Source organism: Ictidomys tridecemlineatus, chromosome 6 (assembly GCF_052094955.1).
Source record: "Ictidomys tridecemlineatus isolate mIctTri1 chromosome 6, mIctTri1.hap1, whole genome shotgun sequence".
Taxonomy (NCBI): domain Eukaryota; kingdom Metazoa; phylum Chordata; class Mammalia; order Rodentia; family Sciuridae; genus Ictidomys; species Ictidomys tridecemlineatus.
Genome location: NC_135482.1, coordinates 164938372 through 164950694, shown reverse-complemented (window position 1 = coordinate 164950694; position 12323 = coordinate 164938372). Strand labels below are relative to the sequence as shown.

The window sequence follows — 12323 nt, the reverse complement described above, 5'->3', positions numbered from 1 at the left end:
AGGCTCTGGTGGGTGCTCCCCTCCCCCACCTGGTGGAGGAGAAGGGAGCCAGTGTGGGAGGAAGAAATCCCATCTCCAAATAGGAAGCCAGTGAGAATGGGAGGGGCTGGCTTCCAGCTTTTATAACCACCCTCTAGGGAGAACTAACTAGGGCCCCACCAGAAATACCCAATCCCTTCCAGGGCTCTTCCTCACAACCCAAGGAACCCTCAAAGGTCCAACACCTCAACACTGACGCACTGAAGACCAAGCCTCTGACACAGAACTTTGGGGCAATGCACTTAAACACATCCAAACCATGGTAACATCTTTATATATCTCTTGTTAGACTGTAGAAAGTTGGAGCTGGAAGGGGCCCAGATGTCACCTAATCTGCCCTCCTTTTTGTTATGACAGAATAGAGGACCAAAGAGGCTGACTTGCCTCCACATAATATTATATGGTAGGAAAACTTGGGGCTCTAGAGTCATACCAACTAGTCTCAAATCCTGGCTCCACCATACAATTTCTCTGACTTCAGCCAAGTTATTAAACCCCTCTAAGTCTCAATTTGCTGATCTGTAAAACGGGGGTAACAGCAAGAGCTGCCTTCTGTTTATTTTTGTGTGTTACTTGTCATCCAAGGGAGAGTGGAAAGTCCCTTTTGTGACAGGGGTTGCTTTTCTTAAAACCTCCTATGAAAGTGTGTCTAATACATATCCTAAATAACTTGTGGATATTTGTTAATGTGAGGCTAAACATTTAACACTTCAAGCACGCACAGAACATCTACTGAATGTACACAACTGGTTCTGAGTGTGGGAGGAGATAGGAATGAGAAAACTTGAGGACAACAAACATTTCTGATCATCTCATATAAAACTAAGCTCTTTATAATGCTTTTTGGTCATCCAGCAACCCCACAAGGTGGACATATTAATTCCCATTTTACCAATAAAGAAACCTCCAAGACTGAGTGTTTATGCAGCATACCCAGGTTCACATGGATAATTGAAAGAGCTAGGTTTCTGGGCTGGGGTTGTGGCTCAGTGGTAGAGCACTTACCTAGCATGCATGAGGTACTAGATTCGATCCTCAGCACCACATAAAAATAAACAAATATATAAAGGTATTGTGTCCATCTACAACTAAAAAAATATATATTTAAAAAAGAAAGAGCTAGGTTTCCATCCACCCCTTTACTTCAGGGACCTTGTGGTTCATAACAATTTCTTGTTCCCTCTTTGAGAGCCAAAAGCATTATTCCCTGAGTTGGTGCAAGAGATTCAGAGAAGACTGACACCTTTTTCCATTGCTGATACAAAGCAGAGTGTACAAAGCACAGTGTGTAACCTAGGGGATCTAAAATATTCTCCCAGCCCAAGCCGGACATTGAAAGCTAACACCCAGCTGGGTGGTTTTGCAAACTGTCATTTGTTTAAGCTTCCTTTCATCACACTGACAGGAATAAGTGCAATGCAGGGAGCTTCAGAGTCCTGTTGGAGGAGCAAGATGTTAGCAAATATTTATTTCAGAAGTTATTCTAAAGTAAAAATATGCCCACGGGGGCGGGGGTCGATGTTGTCGGGTGGGGGCAGGCAGTGATCTTATGTCTGAGGTAATGAGGCCATTAAAGCAGCTGGCCTCTGCACATCTTATGTAAGAGTGCTTAATCTCTGGGTGAGTGAGGTAAAGCAATGCAGAATTAAACTGAGTGACAGGGAGGTAGGGCAGCAGCAACCCTTCTGTGTCATTAGGGATGGAAGTCAGATATGGGCAAGGATGAGTTCTACATCACAGGGCTGGGAATAGAGCTGGATGAGTTGTCTGGGATCTGGGTTCAGGCGGGAACCATACTTTTTTTTTTTTTTTAACTTTCCTGTATGTTTATTTGGGCATTGATGGAGGGAAGCTGATGAAGATTTGGGGAAATCAAAGGGACCTCCGTAGCACTGCACGAAGTTGCAGAACTAGTGGCAAAAGCCTGGACTTTGGAGACAGAATTACCTCAAGTGGGAGACCCCATCCAGCATCCGGGCAGTTGTGTTACTATGTGCACATAACTATTACCAATCTAATTCTGCCCGACAGACGCTGAAAGAGGGGAGATGAACTTGGGACACTGAGTGAACTAATACGCGTAGAAATGCTAATTATGATAAAAAAATCATTGGATGAAGAAATCGTTTTAATATCATACGCCTCATCTCTATTGCACATGATTTTCTAGGTTATCAAATTCTAGCAAATGCGACCGGCCTGGGATCTCAACCAGAACGTGCCTCTGTGGACCTCGGGTACCCCACCACGCTTCCTGAGAGGCTGGTGGGGGGCAGACCCTTCTGCTCCTAGACCCTGCTCCCCCTCCCGTTAGGGAAAAGCCCCGGAAGCTGCGGCTCTTACATAAGTCGGATGACGTAACCGCGGGTTGCTCTCAAGCTGGGGAGGGGGCACCGCGAGCGCGACCGCGTGCAGCATGCAGCCCGCCACCGTGCGGTGTGGATCGCCGAGGCCCGCATCAGACCAGGCGGCCGGAGGCCCACGCACGGCGCAGGGGGCCGTGGGCGGGGCAGGGTCGGTTACGTGGTCCATCGCGGTCGCGCGGGCTTGCTGGGGACGCGCCCGCATCTCCTTCACTTTACTGAGTGGACCAACCGCGTCTTGAGCCACAGTGGCGCCCGCGAACTAGCAGCCAGAGGATGGGAGTGGCGGCGGAGACCGGTCCCGCCCCTGGACGATCTCAGGTGGGGCTGCCCGAAGTGCTGGACTGACTGGCCCCTGAGAAGGCGGGGCTGACGTCCGAGGGGCGGGGCTGTCGCCCAAGAGGTGGGATGCTTCCAAGGAAACAGGTTTGTCATCCAGGGGGCGGAGCTGGACCCGAGGAAACCGGGCTGTCCTCCGAGGGGCGGGGCTAGGTGGCTTTCGAGGGGGCGAGGCCGGAGTCTAAGGCGGAGCTGCCTCCGAGGAGGAAAGGGGGCCGACTTCTCAGGGGCGGGGCTTGCGCTGGGAGGCGGGGCTCCGCCGCTGCAGGGCCCGGCCCACTGACGCAGGGGCAGCCCTGGCGCCTCGGTACCTGCTCAGCGTTACCTCCGCTCCCCGCGGGACGTGCTTGCTGCGCTGCGTTCCAAGGGCTGCTCGTGGCGTCCCACGCGGCTAGTTCCAGGTCGCTGGCCGAGACTCGGTCTTAGTACTTTCCTGCGTGTTTTTTCGGCTAAGAAGCTTCGGCGGGTGGACTGCGACCGCTCGCTGGAGCGTGGTTGTTAGGGCTGGTGTCGGCTCTGCACCTACTGTGTGCGCTTGGTCGGTGGAGCTAATGGTTGCTCCAGCCTGTGCTCACGCTCGATGTGCCCTAGACGGCTCTCCACCTCCTTGCGATTTTAACGGGTAACATTTCAGTGGAGGAGGAATAGACGTTATCTTAGAACAGATTCAGCTAACCAGTCGTTCCCAGCCCTGTCACTGGCAGAGAATTAAAAATACAGTTTTGGGGCCCTACCCCTAGAGATGATGATGCTGTGAGTCTGCATGGGGCCTAGACTGGCATTTTCTTCTCTTGAGAGACTTTTTCTCCTCCCTGCACTAAGGTTTTATCAGTTCCTAAGGCAGCTTGGGCAAGTTTCCATTATAACCGCGACACAAGAGGAATTCCTAGGATAAGCTGGGTTTACGCTCATTCTTTTCATCCACATCCTTTTGGGAAAAGTGTAAATTCACACCCTCCACAGGACCCAGTCCTGCAAAGAATGGTGAGAAGTGTAGCTGTTAGTCCTGCTTTCCAAATAATCCCTCAGCCCTATCCTGAGTTTAGTGGCAACCACCCTCTTTCAAAGGAGTGTCCTCTGGCAGTGGCCACAGTTTGTGGATATTTCCATGTTACACAGAACAGTAATCAGCTTCCAACCCCAGAGCTGGAGCTGGTCCCAGCGAAAACGGGCTTGTAAAAATCTTTCCCTTGTACTCTGGACTCTTCAGATTTTCACACCTTGCATTGAAGGTAGAAGTCATCCTGAGCAGCTCAGGGAAGGGAAAGAGAAATGGCAAGTCTAAGAGGGTTTCCTTGTTGTGCACTTAGTTAATTGGAAGGAAAGGCAACCTTTTTTTGGATTTCATGGTGAAGCTTATAGGGTTTGTGATGTTTTTCTGGGCTTGCCAGGATTTTTATAAAGCCTCCCCAGGAAGCAGGATCTAGTCACTGTTTCCTAACTTGTCTGAACCTAGTCATTATCTGGAACAGTTTTAAAAGACTCCTAAGCCTGGCAGGGGTAAGTGAGACCCAAGCAGATTCCTTATTTGGGTAAATGGGAGACACTGATACCTTCCAGCTTGCCCCCTATCACCTGGTGTTCAGGAAACACTAAGGACAAGGGTTCTTTCAGCTTGGATCAAAACCAACTGGAGGGTGTGTGCAGCCAGATTGCTGTGACATCCTGAGGTGTCTGACTCACGGGAGAAGTCTTTTCTAAGCAGGTTTCCAGATGGGGCTGACACTGTTGGTTTGGGGCACACCTTTAGAGCACCTAGGCTGAGTGTTTAATGAAAGGGAAACTTCCTTTGCTTTATCACCTATAATCTTGTGACCTCAGGCAGTCATGTATATCTATCTGCATTGGAAAATAAAGGATATCAAGAATTTGTGAAGATAAAATCTTCCCCAAAAGGGGGCATGAGGATACATAAAAAGCAAGTCTTATTTTAACAGCAGATTGGACCAGGATGGAATTCTGGTATAAAAGGCAAAGATCTAGGGCAGAGGACAGAGGGCAGGCAGGGCACATCCCAAAGACCAGCCTAGCACTGCCTGCTTGGCAGTGCTCCCAGGCCTGGAGTTAGGAAGAAGTTTAATCCACAGGAACCACACTCAGCAAACTCCAGTCTCTAATGCAGATAAATATGGTAGCCAGGAGGCTAATGTCTCCTCTGGCTGGTCAGGAGAAGGTTTTCTGTCCTTCCTACAGAGGATATCCTCCAGGCCTCCTTCCAGAATGTTCCCTGTGGCCTGCTCTTTTTTTCTGGCTCTGCTGTGGTTTGGGAGAGTCTTTATTCATTCTCACAATACCTGCTCCTGACCAGTTCCCTATTCATTGACACAGGCCTTTGGTTCTTTCTGATAAACCCCTGGCCTCTATCAGAAAAACCTTTCACAGAGATTTTAGGACAACTCTGCTCTCAGGGGAAAACGAATCTTCCCACTTCATCATTGTTTATAGTTTTAAATGCTCTCAAATTCCTTACTGACTTGAAAATAGGGGTAGGGTGGGCAAATGAGTTCAATTTTGAACATGGAAGGTAATATCTTTATTAAATAGTAATAATAGTAACCACTATATATTGAGCTCTTAATATGTTCCAAGTTTTATACTATGTGACTTACATACATGATCTTGTTCAGGCCACTCAAGAGGTTACTCTTCTTATCACCTTTCTGCAGAGGAGGAAGCTGAAGCTCAGAAAGGTTAAATCAATACATGAGCTCACACAGCTTTGTAAGAGTCAGATTTTAACCCAGGTTGTTTAGACCAAGCCTTTGTTATTGATACTATTTTTAGTTTCAAGTCAAACTTTCAGGAAGACTTTGGAATAAGAAATCTTGCTTGTCCCACTAACTGGGCTTCTCACAGAGGCGGCAATGGGTAGGGCATTCTCTGGTCCGGAGAGCTAGAGATGATACAAACAGCAATTTTATTCCTGTTCTCTTAAGTCTGTCTGGCTTGACTGAGACAGGAGGCAGTGCTTGCCCTATGGCAATAACTTCTAAACCAAACCCAAGCTCATAAACATCCTTTGGCCTCTTCCCCCGTATCTAGGGTGTATAACTGGCAGTGGTGCCGGGCCAGGGTGTGGGGCAGTAGGCCAGCTACTGGCAATGTGTGGGTAAACAGGGAGGCGGGCAGTAGGCCCTCAGCCACTTGGGAACCTTCAGTTTAGAATCCCATTCTGCATTGCAGGGGAGAACTCACCAGGGTCGGTGGGTGAGAGGTACAAGCTCTGGGGCCCCTGTCTGCCTGTGCAGGTTGGGCAGGGGGTGGCTCCTGCCAGTCCCTCCCTTCTGCCTCCACTGGCCTCAGCCAATTTTGTAACCAGGAAATACTAGAAAAGTGAGGGTAGAAGGGGAAGGAAGGGGAGAAACAGTTAAGAAACTGTGGGTTGCATCTATTCAGTACGATGCCTCCGTGCAAATTAGAAAAATGCTCCAGTGTTTTGCTGTTATCTGGCAGAAAATGATCATTGCTCAGACTCAAGTTCCCTACCACTGTGATCCTAATGGCGTACCCCAGAGTTGTGCCACACATACCCTGGAACCCTGTAGGAGCCTTGGCTTCCTCTGAGCAGGTGCAGAGCTGCTCGATAACGCTCCCTTTCTCCTTTTTCATTCCCTACTTGTCAATCTGCTCTGCTTCTCCAGCTGGGTCAGGGTTTCTGTGTGTGAGATGCAATAAGAGTGATGCTAGTGGTCCCCTAAATTAATTTCCCCCCACCCAAATGGGAAGAAGCTATCTATCAAGGAGTGTGTGTGTGTGTGTGTGTGTGTGTGTGTGTGTGTGAGAGAGAGAGAGAGAGAGAAAGAGAGAGAGAGAGAGAGAGAGAGAGAGAGAGAGAGAGAGAGAGAAGGAGAGAAAGAAGCACTTCCCATTATCAGAGGCAGACAGGAAAAGATAATTGAGATGCCAGAACATTAAAATCTCCGAATATTTCCAAAAGTTCAAGAAGATAAATGCCCAGAAAATTTAGGCTCCGAGAAGACGCCATTGTTTGTGATACCTGGAGGGAAAGCAGGGAGACAAGAAGGAGGGATTGGAAGGAGCAATGACCCAACTCCAGGCTTTCTCCCTGCCGGCAGGGGTTGTGGTGCCAGTTCCCAGGGCCATTCTTTCAATAGGGTCTGCTCTTTCCAGGAGCGACCATGAATCTGCATCTTTGTCCTGGTGACCTGGAGGTCAAGTTCCAGAAGAGCCTTCTTGACCACCAGAGGGAAGAGCAGCATTGGAAGAGCAGCCACTGAAACCGTGCAGCGAGGTGGGCAGCTTGCTAACCATGTGTCCACTGAACCCTGGGACCAGTCTGCAGCTGGTCCACAGTGGGGAGAGCACCCCATGTCACCTGTAGGTCAGCAAATTTTGGACAGAAATCCCTTGGTTGTGGGCACAGCTGCTCACCTTCGGAGCTTCGTGTTGAGCTACAAAGGAAGTAACTGGAGTCCTTTCCTTGACATTTAATTCATAGAAAAGCTCAAGTCCTGCCCATGCCATGGTTTCTGATTAAAAGTGAGGGTCTCAAGCTGACCCTGGTCATCAAAATCACCAATGGGACTAAAAACAATTGGTACCTGGTCTCCACCTCATGTCTCCTCAATGAGAATCTGAGGGGTGGGTGGCGAGCATGAAAGGGAATCCCGGAAGTCCACTGTGGTTTAAGAACAGGTGCCCCCAAAATAACTCCCCTTGGGGTGCATCAAGGTAACATCTCCCTTGCCTGTGTCCCGCCTCCAGGGACAGAGCAGACCTTTTACCTCCTAAATTACCTGCAAAGAGGCCCTCCAGGTGCCCTGTGATTATTCAATCAGCAGAAGTCTTCCAGAATTGCACAAATGCCAGAATTTCCTGCATGAACTCATTTTCCTGGGTCACCAAGTGGCACTGTGGTCACTGGAAAAGCTTGCTGTGTCTCTCCTGAGTCTCTTCTCCAGGAGAAATTGATGTTTCTGCAGAAGTTGGGGAAATGGATTGGTAATTTATCACTTTTCAAGATGCTAAAGATGTTCCCTCCTTTATCCCACCCTCTCTAAAACCAAGGTAGGCATTTTTCAGGGGGATGTTTTATCATTTGTTTAATTATCTGCCAAGTCCAGGAGAGGAAAGACTGTGTCTTAGCAACTTGGAATCACACAGAAGAGTTGGGGAGAGAAGTAGGGAGAGGGGCTGGTTTTGCAGTGAACTCAGAACCTCCCATAAAACAGGCCCAGTTTTAATAAACTGTGCTATTTTTATTGAAGAAAGTAGGCTCCATAATGTTTACTTGCCTCCTTGGCCCTGGAAGTGAACCGTGGAGTAAACTCCCGTTAAGGAAATCTTGAGTAGTTATTGTATGGCATTTTCTGGAATATGAGGGCCATTTGTGCATTCAGAATCCAACAACTGTTGGTTCCCTACTGCTTGTTAGGCCAGTGATTCTCCAATTTTGCTGAAGAGGAGATCACCAGGGAGCCAGGGCCCATCATCTGGATCATTAAAAGCTCTCCAGGCTCAGCTTCTCAGTTAGGTGTGAAGCTGGATGCTGAGATATAGAAATGTCCAGACTGACATTTCTTACCCTTCATGTGTTCAGACCCTTAACAAAACCAGCACCTAATCCCAGATGCACTGTCATTCCATCTGGATAAGCAGGAGAGAAGGTTCCAGTGTCACCCTCACTATTTACTATTACTCTTTCTGCTCAAGCTGTGGGGACTGACCAGCTAGATTTTCCAGAATAGTCTCAATCTCACGTATTCTTTTTGTGGGTCCATATGTCTTATTAATCTTTCTTTTGGAGAAGCTGGTTTCCCTAGCTACACTGTCACTCACAGATGGTTTCACTGAATTCCACCAGGTGGCACAGTTCACTTGGTTTGTGATCAAGGAAGAGCCAAAGGTGCCAGAAGTGAGATCATCAGGAGAGTGGTTACCAAGTGGACTGCTCTCCACCCCTCCTGCTGGGGTTTCTTGCCTCGGTGTTCAACTCCAGGGAGGCTGGGCCCCTGCCCACTTTCTCTGGGTTGACAATGCCTGTGTTCGTGCTTTGGTCTGGAGGCAGCCACAGCTCTTGTAGAACCGAGCCCCACTTGGACAGCTGCATCTGACCTAGTATTATTGGGATGCTGCAGTCTGACCTGTGGGCCTGGGCTACCTGTGAAGCCAGCATGGCCAACAAGCAGAGGCCAAGCCTTGCACTGAACAGTGGTCCAGGTTTTCCATCCCAGAAGGAGCCCGTGTCAATGACACATCAAGGGTGACTCAGGTATCAAGCCAAGCCATACATTGATTGGTCCTCTGACCTTATAATGAAGAGAAATAACCAACAGCATTTTGGTCTTTATACATGACAGTCGAATGTGTTTTGACATATCACACATACATAGAGTATCACTTCCCATTCTTGTGGTTGTACATGATGTGGAGTTATAATGGTCATGTATTCATATATGAACATGAGAAAGTTATATCCATTTCATTCTACTGTCTTTCCCATACCCATCCCCCTTTCTTTCCCTGATTTCTCCCGTCCAATTCATTGAACCTCTACTCCCCAACCCCCACCTATGTGGAGTCAGCATCCACATATCAGAGAGAACATTCAGCTTTTGGTTTTGGGAGGATTGGCTTATTTCACTTGGCATGATAGTCCCCAGTTCCATCCATTTACTGGCAAATACTATTATTTCATTCTTCTTATGTGAATGAGTAATATTTCATTGTGTATATGTACCACATTTTATTTATCCATTCATCTGTTGAAGGACATCTAGGTTGGTTCCATAGCTTAACTATTATGAATTGAGCTGCTATGAACATTGTTGTGGACATGTCAATATAGTGTGCTGATTTTAAGCCCTTTGGGTATAGACAGGAATGGGATAACTGGGTCAAATGGTGGTTCCATTCAAAGTGGTTGCACCAACTTGCAGTGCCACCAGTAATGTATGAGTGTACCTTTTCCCCCACATCCTCGCCAACACTTGCCATGCTGACTGAAGTGAGATGGATCTCAGTGTGGTGTTAATTTGCATTTCTCTAATTGCTAGTGATGCTGAACATTTTTCATGTGTGTTGACCATTTGTATTTCTTCTTCTATGAAGTGCCTGTTCAGTTCCTTTGCCCATTTATTGATTAGGTTATTTGGTTTTTTGATGTTAAGTTTTTTGAGTTCTTTCTATATCCCGGAGCTTAATACTCTGAGGAGCAGGTGGCAAAGATTTTCTCCCGTTCTATATGTGAAAGAGCCACTTTCTATTAAGAGCTTTCAGACCTGGCCAACATCTTGTGGCCTTCCTCTTCTGAAAGAGTCAGAACCAAGACTGGCTACAGAATTTACAGGACTTAGTACAAAATGAAATTGTGGGATACCATATAAAAAGAACATGAAGGCAGCGAAGGCAGAGGGTTCTGACCGCAGGGTCTTCTGACCGCAGGGCCTGGGCAGCTATATGGATCGGCCCTCCCTGGGGAGGCTGGCCCTGGATGGAAACCCTGACACCCCTCCTCCACTATCAAAGTGGAGAGAAGGGGCCTCTGGAGATGACTGTCAGTCACCTTGGTTGCTCACTGTCATTCAAGAACATCTTCACCCCATTCCATTTCCAGAGCTGTCCTGAGAACTTCCTTGTCCAGCAGGCCCCACAACTGGGGGGCCCATGGGAGTGAAAGGGGAGCCAAGGAGGGGCAGACAGCACCCCCAAAGAGAAAAAATGTCCCAATCTCAAATGGAACATTTTGCAAGGCTCATGATGATGGTTATTATTTTTTAAATAATATTTTCCAAGCCGGGGCCTGTGTCTTTCCTTCTCACAGGCATCCCTAGCCTCATGCCATTAGATGCTTTACAGAGGCTCGGTGCTGCTGGTGGTGACTACGAGGGTCTCTAAATCTTCCTCTAATGTCTGCGGGCCGCAGCGGTTGGGGCTGAATGCTGGCTGTCTGCCTGCTGATAACTTTCAGTTGCGCTGCGAAGCGACACAACAAGAATACTAATCTCAGGCCGTGGGCAGAAGGTTTGCCTGGCTTCCAGCCCACTGTGGTTTGGGACATATTTTTTTTAAGTAAATTATATGGAAAACAATGATAATATGGTTCTATTTATCATATTGAGCCATCTTTATAACCACTTCCACCATCTTTGGGAGGGAGAGAGAACTGAGAGGGGAGTAGCCTGATTCCAGGGGCCAGAAGAGGGTGAATCCCACCCCTCCTGCCCCCCTGGCCCCCATACACACTCCAGGAGCTCCAGTCCACTGCTGTGTTTGTACGTAGCCTCTAGCACTCAGAGCTCCAGGGCTCAGGGTGCCTGTTCATACCTGTGCATGTGGCTTCCCCGACGCTGTGGCTCCCCAGGCTTTGCCAGCCATAGGCTCTCCTGCCTGTTGAGGAAGGGCCCCCCTCCACTACTTCACCTGCTCTCCCATGGGTAGAAGCCCCCACACAAATCATGGCCTGCAGGAAAGAGCTGGGCTCGCTGCACCCCATAGCCCTGTGAGCTTGGGCCATGTCCTTAGCTTCCCTGAACCTCAGTTTTCTCATCTGAAAAACAGGGGTTAAGAACTTTACTGAGCTTTTAACATATATTTGAATATGAGCCATACATCAGGCAGTGTGCTAGGAGCTGGAGGCAGAGACAACAAAAGAGACAGCCCCTCACAGTGCTGTGCGGCAAACAAGTGACTAATGAGCAATTTCTCTGGAACATGTGTGCCTGCCCACAGCAGGGATGCGTTGGGGACAGATGGTATGGACCCCAACCCACCCCTGTTCCTCCAGCTCATACAGCAGGCAGCTTCTGGCTGGGTGTGATGAATGGCAAGCATTAGAGGAAGATTGGTAGGTGGGAGGAAGGGGAAACCAGGATGTCACCCTCCCTGGGATGCTGTGCCTCCTCTCTGGGCTTCTGGGCTCCAGTCACACTGAAGTCTTCCCTGGGTCCTTGATCTAGGCTGATGGAAGCTTTCTGTTGTTAACTAAATCTCTGGGCTATTCCATCCATCTCCGTGGAATTCTCACCTCCTGTGTTAGTCAGCTTTACAGTGGTGTGAGAAAAATACCTGACAAGAACAACTTAAAGGAGACAGAACATCATGGCGGAAGGGCGAGGTGAAGGAGCACGGCCCCATTCATGATATCCAGGAAGTAAAGAGAGCCAGGGGAAGGGGGCTCAGGGAAAATGTCCCCTTCTAGGGCACCCACCGCCTCCAGCCACACCTCACCTGCCTGCAGTTACAACCCAGTTAGACTGTTCAAACAAGGAGGGACTAATTAGGTTACAGCTCTCATAATTGAATCATTGGGCCTTGGAATAATCCTGCATTAACACAGGAGCTTGTAGGGGACACCTCATGTTCAGACCATAACATGATCCTGTATCCCCTGCATTCAGTTCCCTCTCTTGACAGTGATTTCTGTTAGATCTTGACCTATCATGATAAAAGCTACAACATTAGGAGTTCAGGGTATCAGTCTCGGTCAAGAGGAGTAGCTGTTGTTACTACAGGTTGAGCATCTCTCATCCAAGATGCTGAGGACCAGAAAAGTTTTGGATTTCAGATTTCTTGGGGGTTTTGGAATATTTGCATATACATAATGAGAAATCTTGGGAATGG

At 48.3% G+C, this 12323-nt stretch overlaps 1 long non-coding RNA gene across 7 annotated transcripts in view; it reads left to right on the top strand.

Moving 5' to 3' along the window:
• Nucleotides 1–2178: 2178 nt before the first annotated feature.
• Nucleotides 2179–12323, top strand: part of LOC120888470 (uncharacterized) — a 31725-nt gene continuing 21580 nt past the window's right edge. For 2 of the 7 annotated variants that reach the window (XR_013423407.1, XR_013423405.1), the window contains exon 1: nucleotides 2224–2828. This is a non-coding gene — a long non-coding RNA (uncharacterized LOC120888470). Of the gene's footprint in view, nucleotides 2829–12323 lie in introns of all 7 variants that reach the window. The other 5 variants (XR_013423401.1, XR_013423406.1, XR_013423403.1 and 2 more) reach the window with 5 other exon arrangements.